At 43.8% G+C, this 12,079-nt stretch overlaps 1 long non-coding RNA gene across 1 annotated transcript; it reads left to right on the top strand.

The window, feature by feature from the left end:
* The first annotated feature begins 288 nt into the window (after positions 1-288).
* Positions 289-2,377, top strand: LOC309516147. Its single transcript, XR_014212793.1, has 3 exons — positions 289-541; positions 1,040-1,417; positions 1,468-2,377. It is a non-coding gene; the product is annotated as an uncharacterized lncRNA (long non-coding RNA).
* Positions 2,378-12,079: the final 9,702 nt, after the last annotated feature.

A 12,079-nucleotide genomic window follows, 5' to 3' on the forward strand; every position in this document is an offset into this window, starting at 1 on the left:
CTGGGCGGCTCGCGGCCAATGAGAGCGCGGCCCAGAGTTCCTCCGCCTCCGCCCCAGCCTATGAAGCGCCTTCCATCGGCGCGGAAGGCAAGAAGAGGCGGGCTTTCCCCCCCCCTCGCCGAGTTGGCGGCCAATGAGGAGAGCGGCACGAGGAGCGGGAGGTGTGGGGAATGAGAGACGCTCCTCCCTTTCTAGGGGCGGGCGCTTAGGGAAGCCTTTGAGAACCAATAGGAAAGGAGAGGGGGGGGAGAGGAACCATAAACAGAGCCGCGCTTCAGAGGATGGGATTCCGTTAAACTGGGAGAGGCGGGTTCAGAGCTCTCCCGGCCAATAGGGTTGGTCATAGTGAATAAAGCGCCCAATGAGGTTCCTCGAGTGGAGTTTGGTCGGTTGGCAGTTCAGTTAGCTTTGAAATGGGTTGTGAGGGGTGAGGGAGAAAGGTTGGGACGACGAGTATCAGCGTTTTAAATTTAACATTTTAAGTGATTATTTTATTTTATTGTAAACTGCTTTGAGGTTTCACTCTCCCTACAAGCAAGTGGTGTGTATATATCAGTAAATATATTATGAAACGAATGAATGAATATTTTATTTCTTATATAAAACCCCTTCTCCATTCTAGTGCCCATGCATTATTCAAGGTGGCTTACAGCAATTAAAATAATCACACCGAAGTAAAATTATATTAATACAGGCAACAACCTCATAATAAAAATATGTATTTATACATAATAAAATATGTAAAATATGCACAGAAAAAATGCATTGAATAATAAAATGCATTTAATAATAATAATAATAATAATAATGTAATACATAATTTAATAATAATAAATTTATTTCTTGCTCTTCACCCTAATGTCTCAGGGCAGGCTGCAGCATTAGAAGCAACATGTAAAAACAACTTTCAACCATAAAAGCGAGGTGGGCCCTGAAAACATACACCTCAAGTATTAAAAGCTAAGCTAAAGAGGTTCCTCTTCGGCATTCTCCAAAAGCTGTACAATGAAGGTGCCAGACACAGCTCTTGTTCTTGCAGGTGTTCCGCAGCTTTGGGGCCACCACTGAGAAGGCCCTCAGCCTCTGAGGGTGGAGGAACTACCAAGAGGGCCCCCTCTGCCTATCTCAGCACCCAGGAAGGTCTGTAGGGAAGGAAGCGGGTCTTTCAGATGTTTGGGTCCCCGAGTCGTAGGGCCTTAAACACCAACGTGAACACTTTGAATTGGGCCCGGAACCGAACTGGCAACCAATGCAGCTGTTTCAAAACGGGTTACATGAGCTCTAAATGGAACCCCAGACAGCAGTCTGGCTGCTCCGTTTTGGACCAACTGAAGTTTCTGAGTCGTCTTCCAAAGGCAGCCACAGGGAGAGTGCGTTGCAGTGAACCAGTTTGGAAGCTACCAGAACCTGGAACACAGTGGCCAAGTCATCTGTGTTAAAAAGGGGTTGTGGCTGGTAACCAGCCAGGGCATAAAAAGGCACTCTGAGCAACACACACACAGAGAGAGCGAGAGAGAGCACAACATTGGCTGAGATTATTGATAACAATGCCTTTCGCAGATCAGCTATAGAAGGCAAAATCCTGCTGGAATAAAAATGTCTCTATCAGCTGGGGAAAAAGAGTTATTGTGATGGGAGGGAGCTGAGACCTGGCATTGGAGCCAATTCAGTTCTACTCAGAGTAAACCCATTTAAATTAAGGGACCTGAGTTATAGTCATGCCCATTAATTTCAGTGTTTCTGCTTTGATTATTACTAACATGGGATGCAAACCTGAAATGCATTTAAAATATGTGTTAAATAATTCTTATTTGAGGGTAGGTGCAGAGCCTTGAATACAAAGGAATCCAAGAACTGATTATGTTACACAATGTTTGGCTTTTCTGAAGGCTGCAATGTTTATTTCTTTTACAGTATTTATAACCCCCTTCCCTTCAGCATAAATATCTGTTTCCAGAGTGGCTGAAAAAGGAATACGATGCAATAACATTTTAGTAAAACAGCATAAAAACTGAGGCAACCAACTAAAACAATAAATAGTGGTTAAAAGTATTGATTAGAAACTTGAAGCCATTAATTAAAAAGCTGTAGCAGCTTTAACATTTTTTAAAAACTAGCTTTCATACATACTGAGCTGCATTTGAAAACAAACATTTCTGCCCTTGGAGTGTGGATGGGGAGATGTCATCTCTATTCAGGGTGCACTGGTTAAGGTGTTTATTTGTCATTCCATAGCTGATATAAATGAAGCTGATAGTATTAACATAGGAGGGGAAGAGGTCTTTCTCAGTGTGACTGCAAGTTTTTGTATTTGATGTTGGGGGAGAGAGGAAAAACCTGGAAGTTCCTGTGAATGCTCACAAAATACAGCAGTGGCAACTTTGGAAGACGATCCTAAGTGTATTTATTCTGCTCATGCCAAAGGAGCCACAGTAGTTCTAAAAGATCACGCAGACACATCCCGTCCCATGAGGCTGCAGCAGTGGGAGAGATGGGGAAGCAGGGGCCATTACATCTCCTCTGATGAAAGATCAGCTATTCAACAGGTGTGTGACTAAGCTTCTTCCCCCCTTTCCTCCTCATCACTTTGTTCTTTTGAATTGAGTCTTTTCAGACTATAAACCTGTCTTGGAGTGGGACTGTCTTATTATAATTGATTCTGCAATGGGAGTCTTTATAGCTGAAGAGCAGGAGAAAAATGCTTTAAATCAGGGTTTCTAAAACTTGGGTCTCTGGCTGTTTTGGACTACAGCTCCCATCATCCCTAGCTAGCAGGACCAGTGGTCAGGGATGGAGGGAACTGCAGTTCAAAAGCAGCTGAATCAAGTTTTGAGAAACACTGCTTTAAATAAAAACTTTGTCCTACAACTCAGGCAGCAAAAAGTCTTGAACTAGCTGTGATGAATGTATATAAAGGTCCATAAAGTGAATATGAATTTGCTGAATAAATTTCTAAAAAGGGATACAAGAACGGGAGATGTGAGGAAGTCGGGAAAATAAGTCAATTGAAGATGAAAATTAAGAAAGAGGGAATTTTCTTTCTTTTTTCTTTTATCTTTTTTTCTTTTTTATCTTTTTCTTTCGTTGTGTTTAATGTTCGTATTTTTGTATAGTATTTTGTGACTTTGTATCCTTCTTGTTTTTGTATTTTTCTTGAAATTTCTTTTACTGTTAAAACCTAATAAAATATTTATATATATATATAAAATCCATAAAGTGATTTCCAACAGCCCACTCCTCCCCTTTTTTACAATTACTCAAAATAATAAAAAACACTTCTGAAAAAACAACAACCAATCAATGCAAAACACTTTAGCCAGCAACTTTGCCAATCTATTGCAGATATATTGAGAGAAAGGGCACACAGTACTGTAACCACACTGGTTCCTATTTGTCAAAGCCAGATCCATTCCCTCAATCTGTCTCTGTTTCTCCTCATCTGATTTTGACAGGAAGCTATGTGCTGAGATAAAGGACTTTTCCCTACCCATTGGTGCATTTGGGACATTTATTGGAGCAGAAAATGGCTTGCCAGTCTTTCTGACACTTGTGACTTGTCTTTCTGCTCTGTCCCTTCCTGTTTACAGTAATTCCTGTGGAATAGGCGTGTGTATATGCGGTGCATCAACTGGGAAAGGAAAAGATGGTGGAAGATTGCATAGCACAATCATAGTTGCACAGTTTTTAAACACTGACTTCTAATGAAGGTGATATTTTATTACACTGATTATAGTGGTGGTTTCGAATGTGCTGACTATGGACTATGACAGGGAAGAGGTGTTTGTTCCATTAGTTTCCTCTTCCCTTTCCCTCTCTCCCCCATAATCAATGTAATTGTCTTTAACACAATCTCTCCAATAAATGTTTTTTTTTAAGATTAAACAAATTACAGTACAAATGTGATGAGGAATACGTTGTGACTGCAGGGAAAAAAGGTGGGGGAATCATTTATTACACTGGTAACAGTAGAGAGGGCATAACCACCCATTTAAATTGGTTGAAGAAAATAAAGGGTGTGAATGTTTTGTTCCAAGGTGGTCTAGATTTTTTCACAGCTGGTGGAATGTGCTCATTCTTCAGTAGATTGGCATCTAGGCATTGTGATTATAGATATATATTCTTGGAGAAGTGTGGGCAGGGATTAGCTAAGGCAAGAGTGGGTAACATGTGGCCCTCCAATTGTCGGAGTACAGCTCTGGTTTGAGACCATTGGCCATGCTAGTGGGGGCTGATGGGAAATGAAGTCCAACAGCGCCTGGAGGGCTCAGGTTCCTGACCCAGCTAAAGACTCAGAAGCTGGGAGATGGAGTTTCATTGTTTACAAGAAGGAGGAGGCGATGGATGGATTTATATAGCCTGCCTTTCTGTGCTTGCATTATAGCAAAGTAGCCTTGTGTTTCTGCTGTCTCACGACTACAACTATTCAACAGAATTACAGATGCAGACATAAATTTAACAAACAGGTGCGGTTATGACATATTTAAAAATAACCAGCCCAATGATACAAGCAGACCGCTGGTGACTGGGTGGGGGATATGGAAAAGCAAGGGTTCCCCCCCCTAAGTAGGAAGGAAGCCTCATTTATTTTGAGGGAATTACTCTTGAGTAAAACATGCCAAAGCCAGCCACTATTCTGTAAAGGCAGCACACTTGGGGAGTGAATGAAATAATTTGGACAAGGAGGAAAGTGCTTAAACAAACATAGCCTAGAATCCACCTCTGTCCAGGGTCGGGCTAGCAGTAATGAACCACTCCTGCTTTTTCTGTTGCTCTCAGAGGGCCCCCCCTCCCAAGTCCCAGATGAGGATGGTCAGCATTTCTTCCTCTAACCAGCCTTTCTCAACCTGTGGGTCCCCAGATGTTGTTGAACTACAACTCCCATCACCCCAAGCTAGCAAGGCCAGAGCTCAGGGATGATGGGAGTTGTAGTCCAACAACATCTGGGGACCCACAGGTTGAGAACCGCTGCCGGAGGCTAATCCTTTAGCAATAGTGATTAACTGATTAAGCTCCTTAACTGCCTGCCAAGTGCTGCAGCCTCAGAGTTGCTTCTGTGTTTGTGCTCTAACTTTCTTCAGAAATGTCTGATTTAGCTTTATTATTATTATTATTATTATTATTATTATTATTATTATTTTAAGAAAGTAAGTTAGAGTCTGGGGCCCCTGCCGACTCAGGGTCTGGTACTTGCGTTGGCAGCCCTGCTCAGAAACCTGATGTTTGAAATAGATTATACTCTTGCATACAGACTGGAAAACACGAGAGCAGACTGGAGCATGTACTAAAACAGGGATGGAGAACTTGCGCCTTTGTGGGGAGCAAATGTGGCACTCTCCACAGGTCACACCCCCTCCTGAGCCACACCCCTTATGATTCCCTGCTTTGCAACTCTTGCCATCAGCTCAGAAACATCTGAAGTGGCAACATTAAAGCTAAAATGATGGGACAAATCTGACATCTAGTGGACAAAAGGGGTGAATTTGGTTTCTGGTTGTTTTTATAGTGGTTGGGAAAAATGTGATTCTGCCCTTGCTGCTTTAATTCTGATTATTTTATCATTTATTCTTTAATGGAAATTGCGCTTTGTTTGATTTTGTGTGCACCCTGAGGACTCCCAGAGTTGAAAGGCAGAGAGAATATTTTACATAAATGAAAAGATGCCCTAACAAACTATATGTTTGTGTCTATGTATGTATGTATACACACACATGAATATGTGAATAATATATGGAAGGTACTGCCAACCTAACAGTTTGAAAGCACATAAAAGTGCAAGTAGATAAATAGGTACTGTTCCTGCGGGAAGTTAAACAGCGTTTCCGTGCGCTGCTCTGGTTCGCCAGAAAGCAGCTTAGTCATGCTGGCCACATGACCCGGACGCTGTACACCGGCTCCCTCGGCTAGTAAAGCGAGATGAGCGAAATCTCTCAGCCTCACTCACCTCATAGAGTGTTTCCTGTGGGGGAGAAAGGGAAAGGAGATTGTTAGTCGCTTTGAGACTCCTTAGGGTAGTGATAAAGCAGGATATCAAATCCTAACTCTTTTTCTTCTTCTTTTTGTTGGCTGTGTGGGGAGGAGAGAGACAGAAGTGCATGAACCTGGGGGAGCCTCATTCCTCTGTCATTAAACCACAGATCAACATGATGTTCAAAAGCTACCATAGTCTGTTCGGTCCAAGTTAAGCTGAAAGCTGTACTACGCCTTGCTAAAATGCTTCTAAACTGTGCCCACAAATTCATCAGCATTAATGGATCTAGACTATGTTGTTTCATTAACTCTAATTGGATGGGAGCCTTTTGCTGAAACATTGAAGAACAGTTTGGGATTGACACTCCTTGTGTATTTCAGGTAAAATAAATATTTTCAGCTAGCTGTAAGTGAGAAGAAAGCGTTACAATAGGAGTCCCAATATAACCTTAAAGCGGGCTTTATCAGAGTCATCCTCAACTGGACCTAACAGTCAGGGGTCCCTTCACCTTTACTATAATTACAGCTTATTGCATTCCTCTCATGCTGGGTTGAAGACTTCAAGATTCCCAGGGGCTCAATGAACATACATTTCAGCCCCTTTATCACTGCATCTTGTTTCCATATCTTTTTTTTCCAGCTGTCATTCAGTGAACCCTGTGTGCTGCTGTTTTGGCTACAAAAGCAATTAGCAGGTGTGGGTGGTACATATGTATATTTGTAGTTTGTCGTTTCTTCCACCAGATGGCAAAGCTGTTCCGTTTTTCTCTCCTCGCTCTCCTTTTCTCTTGAGAGAGATGACCAGAACTCTCTCTCCATCATCTCCTGAAGAGTGACTGTCTGCTGCAGCAGAGGACCAAAACAAACAAACAGAGAACAGAGAACAAAAAGATGCTATTTCCAGGTTCACGGAACAGTGCTTCAAATATGAATGAAAAAGCAACTCTTTTTACAGCTGTTAATCCAATTCAAGAAATCCTAGCCACTTAACCAAAGTAGTTTTCTGTGAATTGACCTGTTAAATCTGCATACAATGAAAACAATAGTTTAAGGTTGTGGGGAAATTCTTTGTTTTTTGGTGCTGCTTGTATATGATTCAGCAGATACTCTCTTGGAAGAGCCATTTCCCTCTTCCAAGAATAACATAAGAACAGTCAGTAGCTGTTCAAGCCAGTAGCCCATCTAGGGCAGCATCCTGTTCTCAGAATGATCAGCCTAGGCTCGTCATATGTCAGGAAAATTCCTGACGTTTTCTGGTGTAAAAATGGCGTCAGGGGGCAAAATGTCAGGGGAAACCCAGATGTGTGGCAACGCGATGGAAAAAGCAGCGGAAACAGCTCCAAAAGAGCTCAACAAATATGGAAACCCCAGATCAAGCAGCATTTGAGTGCCACAACCCTTGCACCTTTCAATGGCTTCCAGCAACTGGCATTCAGAAGCATTCTGCCTGTGAAAGTGGATATACCCACCAGGGTTAGCAGCCAAGACTGAGGGTGCCCCTCTGAATACTGGTTGCCAAGGAGCAAAAGTCAAACAGCATAAGTGCCTTCATACCTTGATGCTTGTGAGCTCCCTGGAGGCACCCAGTTGGCCAGCGTGATGCTAGACTATACGGACCTTTGGCATGATTCAAGTGGGGTCTTCTTAACAATGGGTGGGGGGGAACAGAAGACGGGTCCAATTGCATCCCGTCCAAACATTTCCATAATCAAAAGTTTGTTTGAACCATCTCAGAATTTGGAAACCTGTAAGGCACTGCATGGACATTGTAACTGCCATCTCTATGCCCCATTGATGCAGACTTCACCAAATAGAATGGCTTTGGCTGGCTTCAGTTGTGTAGCTTGTCTAGAATCGCATCACCAACAATGGCCAGTAGATGCCCTTGACAGTCGCGCAACCGTGTTCTGTAGAGCCATCACAATAGCAACGGATGCACTAATGAGGCCCATCTCTAAAAAAAATTAGCTGCTCACACATTACCAGCTTAAAATGCAGTGAGATCATTACCTCCACACTGTATTTAAACTGCAATTGTATATCGTTGCATGCATCAGTGCAGTTAGATGCATTTCCGAATCACCTGGCGCCTGCCCACAGCACTGGGCACAGAGGATATGTGTGGATGGTTTATATTTTCAAATCAGATTGAAGCCGACTTGGGGGGAAACACACCAAAACTCAGTATTTCTCAAGAAGCTACAGGACAGATGTAGATTCCAGTCCTAGCTCAGCAGTGATCAGCTGCTTTCTTAAATGGCTCCTTCTCCTGTACCTTTAAAGTCAGTCTCACACCCAGAAAGTAAACAGATGCAATATTTCCTAGCCTGGAGAGAAGGAGTGTGAAAAACCTCACTCACTATGTTTCAGGCAGGTGTTAAAAGGCACAGGAGGTGGCTGGGGCAGTGGAAACCAGTGTGGAAAACTGAATGTCCTGAGATATGGGAGGATCACAGCTCGTGTTCCACTTCCCTTTTCTTCCCCTGCTAATCAGTGGGATTAGTCTCAGGGCAACACAACAGCCCTTGTTCGGTTCACCAAGCTGTGGGGCAGTTACAATGGTGCCACACAAGGCATTTTCCAAGTAGCCTCCGTCCTGCTGCTCTAGCCTAGCTCCACTTGCACCGAGGACTGAGCCTTGAACACAAAGGAAGAGTTTGGGATAATCTGGAATAAATACCGTACTTTTCAGGTTTGTATGTTTTAGACTCTGCTTTCTTCTCCCTAGGATTTTCATTTCCCCTCTTAGTTTGTTTGCCTTTTTGAGCATGTGACTGTGGAAGGGAGGGAGGGAGGGAAAGGAGGCACGATGACATAAGGAGACCCAGAGGCAAAGTGGTGTTTTCATTGAAAAAGATGGAACATTCAGCAGCGGCCGCAAGTGTCCCAATTCTTTGCCTTCCTGGAGTCAAAATGTAAAGGGTGGTCAATGAATAGTCACCAACTTGGATGGCTTTAAAAGACGATTCAACAAATCCATGGAGGATAAGGATATCAATGGCTTCAAGCCACGATGGAGGCTATGCTCTGCCTCCCTGGCCCAAGGCAGTAATACTTCTGAATACCAGTTGCTAGAAACCACCACAGAGGAGAATGCTATTGTGTGGACAGGTGGAGTCCCCCCAACTCCAGGTGACCCCCGAGCGGAATAATGACTCAAGACAATGTGCTATGGGATTAAAATTGGTCACAACTTTATTAAGCTTCAGATGTAGGGACACCTTGGCTCAGACATTGGGCGTTTATCCTTCCCAGTCCCCAGCCGGGGATCTGGTGACTTCAGGGTTATGCAGAATGTGTGGGGGTTGGGCTGGCTCTGGAGAACATATGTTCAAGCAGAGAGCCCGCCCCCCTGTTTCGCCACCATTGGAGGGGAGAGCAATGACAACCTCTCGGCGTATGGCCAATGCCTCCCCGCAAGACCCCTTTAACGGGGAACCCTGGTATCACTGCTGCAAGGGGGCATGGCTCACCGCTTCACGCCCCTCCCCATTTAGGAACAGATAGGTAGCCGTGTTGGTCTGCCATAGTCAAAATAAAAAAAATCCTTCCAGTAGCACCTTAAAGACCAACTAAGTTAGTTCTTGGTATGAGCTTTCGTGTGCATGCACACTTCTTCAGATACACTGAAACAGAAGTTGCCAGATCCTTCTATATAGTGAGAAGGAGGGGAGGGGTATTACTCAGAAGGGTGGTGGGAATGGGAGATTGGCAGATAGCTGAGATGAGCCTGTTGACGACTCTTAACGACTGCAATAGGTCTTACAGGAAAAGGCAAGGGGTGAGAAGGTGAAAAATGGCTTAGTCATGTATAATGAGATAAGAATCCAATGTCTTTGTTCAAACCAGGTCTCTCCATGGTTTTATGTTTGGTAATGAGTTGCAATTCAGCAGCTTCTCTTTCCAGTCTATTTCTGAAATTCCTTTGTAGTAAAACAGCTACTTTGAGATCTTGTATAGAATGTCCTGGGAGATTGAAGTGTTCTCCTACTGGTTTCTCTGTTTTGTGATTCTTGATGTCAGATTTATGTCCGTTTATTCTTTGGCGTAAGGTTTGGCCTGTTTGTCCAATATAGAGAGCTGAAGGACACTGTTGGCATTTGATGGCATACACAATGTTAGATGATGAGCAATTAAATAGTCCCGAGATGGTATGTGTGATGTTGTTGGGGCCAGTAATGGTGTTTTCCGGGTGTATATGGCAGCAAAGTTGGCATCTGGGTTTATTGCAGGCTCTGGTGCCAGTGTCCGTGTTAAGTCTGGCTGTAGTATTATTGTGGGTTAGGAGTTGTTTAGGATTGGGTGGCTGTCTGTAGGCAATGAAAGGTCTTCCTCCCAGAGCTTGAGAAAGAGAACTGTCATTGTCCAGGAGAGGTTGTAGATCTCTGATGATGCGTTGTACTGTTTTAACTTGGGAGCTGTATGTGATGACTAGAGGTGTTCTGTTATTTTCTTTTTTGGGTCTGTCTTGCAGCAAGTTCTCTCTGGGTATCAGTCTGGCTCTGTTGATCTGTTGTCTAACTTCATCTGCTGGGTATTTTAGTTCTAAAAAGGTTTGCTGTAGATCTCTTAGGTGAGAGTCTCTGTCTGTAGAATTGGAACAGATGCGGCTGTAACGTAGTGCCTGGCTATATACAATGGACTGTTTGGTATGTTTGGGATGGTAGCTAGAGGCATGTAGATATGTTTGTCGGTCAGGCATGTAGATATGTTTGTCGGTCATTTAGGAAGATAGACTAAAGGATTCCACCCAAGGCCTGAAACCACCACCCGGCAGGAAGGTCCCTCCCCTTATCTGGCCGATCCCCTGGCAACACCTCCCCAGGCAGGATTGGGCGATTGGCTGTGGTAGGCGGAGACCTCCAGGTATCCAGGCTGAGGAGGAGGAAGCCAGCCTGAACTACCAGGAGTCGCACTGGGATAGACCAAGCAAAAGGTGCCCCCATTTGATATGGGGAGCGGTCATTGTGCTCAGCAGGTACCCCACCGGTCTCTAGTTGGTCATTGCGAGAACAGGAAGCTGGACTAGATGGAACATTGGCCTGATCCAACAGGCTGTTCTAATGCCATTTTTTTTAAAACACTGTGAGTGATTAGGACAAAGCAGCATCCCCACTGATGATCAAAGCCCCAAATATATCCTGAATTCATTCTCACACCCAAATTTGCTTATTGACTATATATATATATATTATTTTTAAAAACAAAACTACAGCCCACAATCCAGAGTCACACTCTGACTCGGAGAATCATGCATCTAAAGTTAGTGCAAAAATTAAACATTAGGAAGAACTTCCTGACAGTAAGAGCTGTTTGACAGTGGAATTTGCTGCCAAGGAGTGTGGTGGAGTCTCCTACTTTGGAGGTCTTTAAGCAGAGGCTTGACAACCATATGTCAGGAGTGCTCTGATGGTGTTTCCTGCTTGGCAGGGGGTTGGACTCGATGGCCCTTGTGGTCTATTCCAACTCTATGATTCTAATTGCAGACAAAATATACTGCAGAATGAATAACCGGAGAGTGAATGTTACTCCTTGCAGAATAATTGCTACAGAAGAACTAAGGCAGAGTGGATGCAAGATCAACAACCCATTAGCGGGAGATCTGCTGCACAGGGATGGGGATAGATGACCTTTGAGATATTTGGGCTATCTTGGTTCAGATGGTTGATGTATTTAATGCTGAATACTCATGGTCTTGCCCAGAGCCTGATACAAGCTGGTGATTAGTTGGATGTGCTTGATATGAGTGAATGAATGTGTGCTAGAGAAGGAGTCACCATCTACATCTTATCTCAAATCTCTGCCAGCAGAAGCTCCTATATATCAAGGGGGGGGGGGTGGTAAGGATGAAAGATGGGCGTTTCTCTTGTCCCATTTTGTTGCAGCAAGCTATTTGTTGCCACAGCTGACAAAGCAGCCAGGCTGACCTGGTTTGTATCAGTCTTTGGATTCCTTTCCCCCCTCCCCCACAGCCCCAGGCTTCCTACATCCATCTCTGCTTTACAGTCATAATCTCCCATTCAGAACTAATCTGCCTTTATTCTGTGCATGCACCTCCATAACAGATGCTGTGTCCATTTTATTGTTGGGAGGGGCTTTCTTTTGTAGGCTG

Source organism: Podarcis vaucheri (genome assembly GCF_965113315.1).
Source record: "Podarcis vaucheri genome assembly, chromosome: 13".
Taxonomy (NCBI): Eukaryota; Metazoa; Chordata; class Lepidosauria; order Squamata; family Lacertidae; genus Podarcis; species Podarcis vaucheri.